We start from the raw sequence: 12376 nt of genomic DNA on the forward strand, positions 1-12376 counted from the left end.
TTGCAGTGAGCCGAGATCGTGCCATTGCACTCCAGCCTGGGTGACAGAGCGAGACTCTGTCTCAAAAAAAAAAAAAAAAAAGAATAACGTAACTTTAAACAAGTATAGAATAACAAATCATCTCAACCACAGTAAAGCTCCTGAGAAGAAGTGAGCCAACAGCAATCAGGTCCAGCTGCTGAGGCCACAGGGACTTTTTGTGAGAGGCCTCAGAGACCATCTGAGAGGAAGGGTGTCTGAATGAAGAGTGGGAGAATATCTCAGCCCAGAAGCTACTCCATTTCTTAACCTAAAAACACAGAGGTCTGTGCTTTTGTGTGGATTTGTGCTGGGTCAATTTAGCTAAGCTAGAAATACGTTTTCCAGAATTTCCTTTCCTGTATAGCTGCAGGTTACCAGGGGCCCAAGACAAATTCACTGCGAGATTTGCAAGCTGAAACAGCAGTCACATTCTTCTTGCACTCAGAAGGAAATCTAGCCGAGCATTCAGCACGGGTACTCCACAAGTAAACATCAGGGGACGGAGCAGAGAGGGGCCAAGGGCACACTCGCTAGCCTCCAGGTTCAGGGTTAGACCCCTGGGTTGGTGTGGTCTGCTGCACGATGTCCCCACAGATCTATCCAGGTCTTTGTCTCTGGAACCTATGAGTGTTACTTCATGTGGCAAAATAAACTTCGCAGACACTGCTTAAGATTAAGTTATAGATCTTGAGGCCAGGCACGGTGGCTCATGCCTGTAATCCCAGCACTTTGGGAGGCTGAGGCAGATCACCTGAGGTCAGCAGTTCGAGACCAGCCTGGCCTACATGGCAAAACCCTGTCTCTACTAAAAATACAAAAAAGTTAGCTGGAGGTGGTGGTGCACACCTGTAATCTCAGCTACTTGGGAGGCTGAGGCAGGAGAATCGCTTGAACCCAGGAGGCGGAGGTTGCAGTGAACCGAAATGGTGCTACTGCACTCCAAGCTGGGTGACAGAGTGAGACCACGTCTAAAAAAAATATTAAGTTCTAGATTTATAGATGATCCTGGATCGCTGACATAGGCCCTAAATATCATCACACAAGTGTCCTTATAAGAGGGACAGAGGGACATCTGACTGCAGAAAAGGAAAGGCAACGTGAAGATGAAAGCAGAGGGAGATCTGAGGATGCTACGCTGCTGGCCTCGAAGAGGAGGAAGGGGGACCATGGGCCAAGGAATGCAGCTCTCCAAGCTAGAAAAGGCCAGGAAGCAGATTCTCTCCTAGAGCCTCAGGAGAGAGCACGGCCCTACCTTGGTTTCAGCCCAGTAAAACTCATTCTGCACCTTTGACCTCCAGAACTACCAGACAATGTTTGAAGGCACTCAGTTTGTGGGATTTGTTACAGCAGCCCTAGGAAGCTAACATCCCTGTTAAGGTTCAGGGTCGTTCCCAGACAGGGGACTGAGAGTAGGATCCATCCAGCGCTGCTCCGATCTTGCTGTTACCTTCAGGAGATCCCAGGGAAGAGTTTGGAAAAGGGGAGGCTTTGGGTGTGGAATAGTTAAGTGACGTGTCATACAACCACACCAGAGGACGCTGTGTGTATGTGAAAAATGACATCCCATAGAGGTTGGATGATGCAGGGAAATGCTTAGGATGTAATGCCAAACAAAAAGAACAAGGAATTTTTTAAAGTATACGTAGAAGAACTTGACTGTGCTAAAAGCAGGGGGCAAGTCCAGGCTGAGAGCAAACAAAACAAAATATTGCAAAATGTACCCAAAGGCTATCTCTGGCTCGGGGGACTCAGGCGATGGCTGTTTACTTTGTACTTTTATGTGTAGGGTCTCATTTAGGAGGATTCAGTCCTGCAGAACAGCAGCTGCTAAATGAGCAAGTTATAGCCAGAAGATTTTCAAATGTCAGCAGATCAGGAGCTCTGAGATAACATCGGAGGCCTCCCAGCTGCTCGTGGGACCCTCAGGGTTGGACCATGGGAGAGGAGGAGGGGGAAGGAGAGAGTGTTGTAAGAACTAAGGAGGCAAGTTACAGACAATAATCTGCCAGCAAACAGGTTTTCTAACCCGCCTTGCCTGTGGCTGCAGCACTGTTCTCTTTTTGCCAAGGAAAGTGGGAATACAATGTTTGCCTTTCCCATTCTCTAGGTCTCTGAATTGTTGGGAAACACACATCCAGGCCAAGAGCAGGCTCATTTTAGCAAGCACGATTTCACACTGCTGCCAGCTGGGGCTGGATGGGGCTGGATGGGGCTGGCGGGTACGGCAGCTTTCTCCCTGTCTCCAGACCCGGGCTGAGACTACACCACTGACTCCAGGCTGGAAGGTGACTTTTATTTCCAAAAGAGCTGATCCTATTTCTCTAGTTCTCCACGTTGGTTTAGACACGAAGAAGCCCAGGACTGGAGGAAGAGAGAGCAGTGCCGGCAGATCGCTGGGTGAAGCTGTGTCTATCTGGTGCCGCCGTGAGTAATAAATTGGCAGGGTCCTGTGTCCAGAGGAGCCCTGGGCTGCCCAGCAGAGACAGCTGTCAGCACGGACCCTTCTAAACCAGAAGCATGAGTCTTGGCTTCTGGGTGAGGAGCGGATCTGCCAGCTCCAGGCAGTGAGGAAGGGGCTTCTCCAAGCCTTGTGCTAATGGGAATTAGGCTGAGAAGGGACTTCCAACCTAGTAGAGCTCGGCTGGAGGCCTGGAGCAGCAAAACTGTCTTTTGGCACTAAAAATTAATAACGTGGAAAGCTGAGAAAGAACGAGGCTGTGAGCCTGCCTGCCTACCAGGCAGCCAGGGCAGAAGTCAAAGAATTCTATTTTTATCAAAAAGTGCCATGTTCTATTACACTACTCTAAAAGAGATGCTCATTTTTAACATGGCAAGGAAGTCTCGGTCAGGGGTAGCTCTGAAAGGAAAGGTCTGAGTTGCAGGGTGTGTGTGCTCATATGTATATGTGCATATGTGTGTGTACATCTGTGTGCATGTGTGTGCATACATATATAATATATAAATATATTTAAATATAAAAATATATAAATATATTTATATACATAAATATATCTAAATATATGTATATAAATGTATACACATATGTGTGTGTATATATATATGCATGCATGTGTACATGTGTGAGCACCTACAGGGGCTATTCAGAGAAGCCAGAAAACGTGACTACAGAGATTTTTAACACCTGCAGCCTGGCTGGATTGGAGGCATGTGCCTGCTGGTCACTTCCCCTAGGCCAGATAAACAACCCAAGCATCACACCCAGGACCCTGCATATTCACTGCAGACTCCAGAGGTCCCCAGTTGAGCTCACTGTCCTCCTGTCCAAGTCTGCCCCTCCTGTTCTAGGTCCCACTTAGCCCTGCACAAACTGAGGCACATCCGAGATGCTGGTTTCCCCTTGCCCTGCATTCAAAGTGGGGCCAAATCCTCTCCACCCGTTCCTCACTTCCCTCTTTTGACCCACCATCAAAACAAACAGGACACACTACCATCTACCACACTCTCCTCATTTGCTCCCTTTCCTCACCACACACGGGCTACCTGAACCCCACACCTGAGCCCCATCCCTAAGCATCGTCCTTCCTTCCTCCTGGTCTTGTCCTTCCAAATCTCAGCAGCCACCATGGCTTCCCAGCTCCGCCCACTGATGCCCCAAAACAGGGCGAACTCTGGACAAATGTGATAGAATAACTTCCCGCCTCTATCTCCTCCCTACCTCCTAAACTCTATGAAAATGACAGTAAGGGAATGAACAAAATAAAAGCTGTTAACCCACAGGGATGGAGAGAACATGACCTCAGGCAATGGCAGACAGGATCAAAGCACCCAACACTTGGGAGCAGCCTCAGAAGAGTTGAGGACAGTGTATGGTAAAGGTGAAGGGGGTGTGGGAAAGTGGAGGGGCAGGGTGGGCATCGAGAACAGAGACTCTCCAATAAATCCTGGGTTTGCAAACATCAGGCACCAAGAAGAACTGGCACTGAAAGCATGAGGTTGACTGAAAGTCAGTATACTGGCTGGGCACAGTGGCTCACACCTGCAATCCCAACATTTTGGGAGGCTGAGGCAGGAGGATCACTTGAACCCAGGAGTTCAAGACCAATCTGGTCAACATAGGAGACCCCCATCTCTACAAAAAATAAATTAGCTGGACATGGTTGTGTGCACCTGTAGTCCCAGCCACTTAGGCTGAGGCAGGTAGACTGCTTGAGCCTAGGAATTTAAGGCTGCAGTGAGCTGTTATCATGCCTCTACACTATAACTTGGGCAACAGAGTGAGACCCTGCCTTTAAAAATGAAAGTCAGTATACAGTTACCAGCTAGCACCCCAATCCATTTCCCTCACCTGCTCAAGCAGACACACCCCTCCTCCCACCTCCCTCAGGAGACCCCAGATGATTGTGTGGTGAAACCACACCTGTCCAGTCTTGAGGACACAAAGCACAGGGGAGGATAGGGTGGGGTCCCAGCTGGAAGTGGGGCTGTGTTTAAGGGAAACACTGCATTGTGAACTGCGGGGGCCTCTGCTCCCTTCCCTCCTGGCAAGTCCACAGCCCTCGCAATCCTTTAGGATGGAAATGGAAAGGTTCATTTCTGGAGAAACTGTAGGTGCCAGAAGGAGACACTCTGCCCGCTGATATCCGGGGATCCCCAACAAGAAGTTGGGCTCATCATTTTCACTAGTCAGGGTTCTCCAGAGAAACAGAACCAGTAAGATAGATAGATGACAGATGGATGGCTGGATTGGTCAACAGACTGACAGGTAGATAGACAGAAGACATAGACTGATAGATATAGATTTGTTATAAAGAATTGGCTCATGTAATTATGGAAGCCGAGAAGTCCCATGATCTGCCACCTTTAAACTGGAGACCCAGGAGAGCCAATGGTGTAAGTTCTAGTCCACAGAGAAGAGAAGACCAACGTTCTAGCTCAAGTGTTCAGGCCAAGAGAGCAAATTCTCCTGCCTTTCTGTTCTATTCAGGCCTTCAAGGGTACGGTGCCCGCCCACATTGAGGAGGGCAGCTTGCTTAATTTAGTCCATCCATTCAAATGCTAATCTCATCAGGAAACACCCTCTTAGGCACACCCAGAAATAATGTTTAACCAATTAACTAGATACCCTAAGAACCTGTCAAATTGACACATAAAATTAATTATCACACCATCCAATTACTCTCCAAAAAAGCACTCTAGGTAACAATCCCACCCACATACAGTTTGAAAAGTTCCTAAGAATCTGCTCTGATCTTAAAAAGAAACAATAGTTCAGGAGAGATTGAGGAAGCAAGTCAGAAACAAACTAATTGGGGAAAGTAAAAAAAAAGTATCTGCAGAAAATTAAAATAAGCAAGAAAATACAACCTTCAAAAATTAGATACAATATGCTCAGAAAGAAAACAGGAGAGCCCACACATCAAACAACAATGGAATGTTTTTTTAAAAAGGGAACAAAAGAAAGCTCTTAAGATTTTTTTAAGGCGTGAGCAGAATGAAAAATTCCTCGACCAAGAGTTGAGGAGAGTAGAATGAAAAGACAAAAAGATGGAAAACAGGAAGAAAGAGATCAGATAATTAGAGGATCAAGGCAGTCTGGCATCTGACTCCAGTGTGTTCCAACATAAATAAATAAAAGGTGCAGGTGCAACAGCACAACTCCAGAGGATGCCATTCATAGAATATGGGGTGAACAGTGCCCTGGAGTCGGACGCTGCAGAGGCCCTGATCAGAGGGAGAGAAATCAGGCAATCAATGCTACAGATATTTTTGCAAAGCCAAAGGACACACGTTTCCAAGTTGAAAGGGCCAGTGAATACCCAGCACAGTGGGTAAAAGAGACTCACACTAGAGCACATCATTGTCAATGACAATCAGAGGCTGAATGCAGTGGCTCATGCCTGTAATCTCAGCACTTCAAGAGGCTGAGGCTTGAGAATCCTCAGTAAGAAGTTGGGCTCACCTTCTGTATTAGTCAGGGTTCTCCAGAAAAACAGAAACAATAAAATAGATGGATGGATGGATGGATGGATGGATGGATGGATGGATGGATGGATGAATGGATAGATTGATAGGTAGAGAGACAGACACAGACATATACAGATGGATATAGATTTATTATAAAGGATTGGCTCATGCAGTTGTGGAAGCCAAGAAGTTCTATAATCTAGAAAGATTGCTTGAGGCCAGGAGTTTAAGACCAGCCGGGGCAATATTGCGAGATCACATCTCTATGAAAAATTTAAAAATTAGCCAGCCATAGTTGCACATGCCTGTTGCCCCAGATACTCAGGAGGCTGAGATAGGAGGATACTTAAGCCCAGGAATTCAAAGCTGCAGTGAGCTAGGATTGCACCACTGCCCTCCAGCCAGGGCAAAAGAGTGAGACCCTGTTTTTTAGAAAAAAAATAAAAATATTAAAGAATGTCAGAGAAAAAAAATATTTCAATAATAGTAATAGCTAACATTAATTCAGTTCATTAAATTCCAGGAACTATTTTAAGTATTTTATGTGTAACTTCTAGTGAGAAAAAACTGGTCTCGTTAATAAACATGTTGCAATTTAAAATGCCATCAAATCTCAATGGCCATGCTGAGTGCTAGAAGATGAGGGGACAATGCCTTCAAAGTTCTGAGGGGAAATATTTCCCATCCTAGAGTTAGTGAACCAAAAAGTATCTGAGACAGGTTTCAATCCATTTAGAAGTGTATTTTGCCAAGGTTAAGGACATGCATGTAAGAAAAGGACACAGAATCATAGAAACAGTATGATCTGTCCCTTTCTCCAAAGATGATAGTGAGGGCTTCAGTATTTAAATGGGAGAAACAGACACGGAAAAATTCATCTCTGGAGGGGATAGAGGAAGAGTATGGTAATCCACATGTTGCAAGGGGAAAAGAGCAGCTAGGGAATAGTCAATTACCTATCTGTCTCCTGCTCAGTAAATCGGCACTTTACAAAAGATAAGGTGAACACAGAGTAGCTACCTGTGGAGCTATTTAACCTTTTATCTGTAGCCATCTACTTAGGAGCAAAAGGAAAGGCAGTTTCTTGCATGACTCAGCTTTCAGCTTCTTTTTATTTTTTCCTTTTGGCATACTGAATTGGGGTCCCGAGTTCTTATTTTCCTTTCACAAGTTCAACATCCAGTCACATTATTAATCAAAGGTCAAAGAAAAACGTTGTCAGATAAGGAGGGGCTCAGAAAATGGGCCTCCTGTGCACCCTTTCTTAGGAAGCTACTGGAGAACAGGCTGTAGCAAAAGAAGATAATAAGAAAGAGAAAAATGCATGTTAAAAGATAATTTTCAAAAACAAGTTAAATGATAACTCAATATAGATATAAAAATGAATATGTGCTGTATTAGTCCATTTGCACACTGCTATAAAGAACTACCTGAAACTGGGTAATTTATAAAGGAAAGAGGTTTAATTAACTCACAGTTCCACATGGCTGGGGGAGACCTCAGGAAACTTACAATCATGGCAGAAAGCAAAGGAAAAGTGAGCACCTTTTTCACAAGCTGCCAGAGAGAGAGAGAGAGAATGAGAGAGAAGGGGAAACTGCCAAACACTTTAAAACCATCAGATCTCCTGAGAACTCATTCACTATATGGGAACACCATGGGGAAAACCGTCCCCATGATCCAATCATCCCCTACCAGGTCCCTGCCTTGACACACAGGGGGATTACGATTCAAGATGAGATTTGGTGGGGACACCGAGCTAAACAATATCATGTGCTAAAGATTATATTTAATTCCCCAGTGAAGAAACTGAAGAGGTGTGACAGCTAATTCAAATGAGAATCTGAAAGTCAAATTTATTGATCAAAAATACTGAAACGGGCTGGGCACAGTGGCAGATGCCTATAATCCCAGCAAGTTGGGAGGCCAAGATGGGAGGATCACTTGAGCCCAGGAGTTTGAGACCAACCTGGGAAACATAGGGAGAGCTCATCTCTATAATTTTTTTTAATTAGGCAGATATGGTGACACGTGCCTGTAGTCCTAGCTACTTGGGAGGCTGAAGTGGGAGGATCTCTTGAGCCCAGGAGGCTGAGACTACAGTGAGCCATGAGTGCACCACTGCACTCTGGCCTGGCACAGAGGGAGACACCCTAAAAAGAGAAAAGAAAGAACAGAAGAGAAATATTGAAATGAATGTGCAAAATGGAAGCAAACTGGGGGATTTGGGGGAGGTAAGGAAGGGTTGTCTCTCTTCAGAACACAGGCATTTGCATGTCCACAGACAAGAATTATTTTTCATTGCTATCAGTTATCTGTAGCTTTGAGAATTGTAAGACAGGTCCCATAGAATTGGAATCAGATAACCTGGAGGAGTATGCCCTGGACAGAGAAAGATTCTGTTCCTTGCCTCCCACTGAAGCAGAGTGTTTTCTACAAATGCAATCCAGGTAAAGAAGTATACCTGTTAGGAAGCCTGGGAAGAGCATTCCAGGGTGGGGTTGGGACAGGCTGAGAGATTCCAATCAACTTGTGCATACACAGCTGAACAAACTCAAGAAAACATATTTTTGTTTTTTTCAGACAGAGTCTCGCTCTGTCACCCAGGCTGCAGTGCAGTGGCGTGATCTCGGCTCACTGCAACCTCCACCTCCTGGGTTCAAGCAATTCTTCTTCCTCAGCCTCCCAAGTAGCTGGGACTACAGGTACCTGCCACCACACCTCGCTAAGTTTTTTATATTTTTTAGTAGACACACAATTTCACCATGTTGGCCAGCCTAGTCTTGAACTCCTGACCTCAACACCACGCCCGGCCTAAACAAAATATGTTTTAAAAGTCTTCTCCCAGGCTGGGCATGGTGGCTCACACCTGTAATCCCAGCAGTTTGAGAAGCTGAGGCAGGGTTATCGCTTGAACTCAGGAGTTCAATACCAGCCACGGCAACATACTGAGACCCCATCTCTATAAAAATAAAATAAAAATCTTCTCCCTGTAATTCCACCACTTTGGGAGGCTGAGGTGGTAGGATCACTTGAGTCCAAAAGTTTGAGACCAGCCTGGGCAACACAGTAAGACCTCCATCCATACAAAAAGTTTTAAAATTAACCAGGCATGGTGGTGCATGCCTGTAGTCTCCGGTACTTGGGAGATTGAGGAGGGAGGATCGCTTGAGCCCAGGGAGGTAGAGGCTGCAGTAATCCGTGATTGCACCACTGCACTCCAGTCTGGATGAGAGTGAGATTATTGACAAATGAAGAGTCAAGCTCTGTAAAGTATTCGAAGAGATTTATTCTGAGCCAAATATCAGTGACCATGGCCTGTAACACAGCCCTCAGGAGATCCTGAGAACATATGCCCAAGGTGATTGGGGTATGGCTTTGTTTTATACATTTTAGGGAGACATGAGATGTCAATCAAATACATTTAAAAAATACATTGGTTCTATCCAGAAAGGTGGGACAACTTGAATTGTTAGGCAGAGGTTGGGGGCTCCCAGGTTATAGGTAGATTTAAAATTGACTAGTTGACAATTGGTTGAGTTTATCTAAAGATCTGGGATCAATAGAAAGAAAATGTCTGTGTTGCAATAGGAGGTTACAGAGACCAAAGTTTTACCCTACAGATGAAGCCTCCAGGTAGCAGGCTTCAGAGAGAATAGATTGTAAATGCTTCTCATCAGAGAGGTATAATGAGTCCTGTCTGACCTCTACTTCCCATCATGGCCTGAGCCAGTCTTTCAGGTTAAGAGTGCTCTGGCCCAGGAGGAAATCCATTCAGATGGTTGAAGGGTGGGGGTGCCTCAGAATTTTCTTTTTGGTGTACATCCTATCTCAAAAGAAAAAAAAAAAAGAATAAAAGAGTTTTTGGTTTACACCCTTTCTCAAGAAAAAAAACAAATGAAAGAAAAGAAAAATCTCAAGGACATCTAAAAGCTGGTAAGACAGAAATTACCAGGCCAAAAATCAAAGGGAAGTGGAATTCAGAAAGTGCAAAAAACAGAATGGAAGCTGCTTTTTCCCTGAGAGTTTTTTCAGAACCTGAAAATCAGACCATGTTTGAGCCTCATGGAGACTGGCAGAGAAGTCAAGCCAGGCCTTGCCCAACTCTAAAGGAAAACCCAAACTTGTCGATATTTGATGACACTATAAATCACTTGCCTCTTTTCCCTCTCTGGTGCTCCAGCAGCACAGCCCCACACCAACCTTCATCTGGAGTGTCTCAAGACCTTCTGGAATCTTCTCCCACACATACCTCCTTAGGCAGATCCATTCTGTGGAAATAAGCAATTCAAAATCTAAGCTGTTGGAACTTTAAAATATTCTGAGCCTTAAGGGAATTTGATCATGGGACCTGAGTCATGTAAACAGGTAGATGCAACCTTTGTTTCTCTGATTATAGATCAGCCTTTTTCCTTACTTACATTGTTGTGTAAAACGTTGTATAGGACTGAAGGGCTCCAGGGAAGACCCCTTTCCTCTTCACTGTTGATTTGATCTTCAATATAGATTAACTCCCTCTTTCCTCTCTCCAGAGACTTCATGACCATCACATTGTCTGGGGTAGAATGTTAAACACATTCTTAAATTGGAAAGGAAATGAAAACAAGCTGTAGAGAAAAGAAAACAAGGTGGGGGCAGGGGAACAACCTCTGATTAATTGTACCTTGTAACTCATAAACCAGCCTCGCATAGAAAATGTTAAACAACAAAGTTAAACAAGAAATGTTATACAAGAAAATGTTCTACAAGGTTACTAAATTTCTTTGTTTTCTGCCTATGTCAGCAAGACTTTTAAGTTCAGAGCCCTGGCTCCATTTCCCTGGAGTCTGTGTTTCTCAGATGGTCACTCCCAGCTTTTGGCTTGAATAAACTCTTTAAAACTGGATTCTGGGCTGGGTTCAGTGGCTCACACCTGTAATCCCAGCACTTTCGGAAGCTGAGGCAGGAGAAATCACTTAAACCCAGGAGTTCGAAACCAGCCTGGTCAATAAAGTGAGACCGATTAAAGAGAAGTAAACTTAAAAGCAAATAAAAACAACTTTAAAAACCCTGGATTCTGATCCTTTCAATTACTTTATGCTGACAATTCTACTATGGGTGCTGCCCAATCAGCCTTGTAAAGCACAGGGCTGACCACTTCAGCTCCCTGCTAAGTGTTGAATCTGGAATAAAATCCAGATTCCAGAGCTACAGAGCCCTCAGGTCTGGGACCCTTGCTTTGTACTTCTGTTTTTCCACTTTACTTAGTTGAAACACGTTCCCTATAGCAAGCTAAGAAAGGAAAAGGTCCATTCCCAAACCCTTCACTCCCTAGACCACTGCTCTGTGTGCAGACAATGAAAACAGCCATGAGTTCACAAAAAAGGGAAGGACTAACTGCCCAGGGCAGGATTCAAGGAATGCCTGTTAAGCCCCAGGGAGGAAGTGGCTATTGACCTGGGAAGAGTCTGTTGGGCAAAGTCAAGGGCGGAGGTGGTGGTTGACATGAAGGCAAATTTTCTATGCCCTGGTGAGAAGTTGCAATCCTTGCTGTGAACATTGGGTAGTACAGTGTGCAGGACCATGTGCTTGGCTATTGGATCCCACCTGTTGACATGTACCAGGCCTGATTTTCCTTGGCCTTCCCTCCTGATTTAGCTGAACACCACCCTTCTCAACACAACCCCGAAGTACACCTTGCTCAGTTTTTAACAGAGCTGCTGGATTTCAAGGCATGATTCTCAGCACCGTGACTATACTGAAGACAAAAACTCACAAGGCAGCCATGCTTTTGCTCCCAGAACAGCAGCCAATGCTGGCAGTGTCCTTGTCCTAATGTGTCTGTTCCCACCTTGGTGGGAAACCACTAGGAAGAGGGGGTCAAATGGGAGCAGAAAAGCTGACTCCCATCTTCACACATAGGACTGGTGCTCCAGCCTTGTGCACCCATACCCAGCTTGTTCACCTCACCCTATCCTGGTACCCCTCTCCAGCTCTGACTCCTCCTTCTCAGCCATACCTGCTACTTCAGGGCAAGGAGCTCTCCTGCCATCTGGGCAGATCTTTGTAACTATTCAGGCCAAACCAATTCAGACAGCCTTTCTGTTAGGGACAAGCAAGTACCTAGCCACCACCATCTTTGCTCCCAGCATGGCTCACCTGCCTAGCTCAAACCTTCATGGAGCTGTGATCTGTACCCCAGGATACAAACAAAAGTGGGCCCCATCCCACGGTCCATATCAAACTCATGACCAGCTCCCAGAGGACCCTCCTGCTGCCACACTCATCCTCAGGCTGCAGACCTGCTTGACTCTTCACACATGGCTACTACTGCACTCCAGGATTCTCCATATGACCCCTCCATCCACCCAGCTGCCAGGACCAGAGACCCTGGCCATGCAGTAAGAATTCACTCAACAAACTCTGAGCCCCAACTCTGGTCAGGCACTGG

This window comes from Mandrillus leucophaeus, unplaced genomic scaffold (assembly GCF_000951045.1).
Source record: "Mandrillus leucophaeus isolate KB7577 unplaced genomic scaffold, Mleu.le_1.0 Scaffold4, whole genome shotgun sequence".
NCBI classification, from domain to species: Eukaryota; Metazoa; Chordata; class Mammalia; order Primates; family Cercopithecidae; genus Mandrillus; species Mandrillus leucophaeus.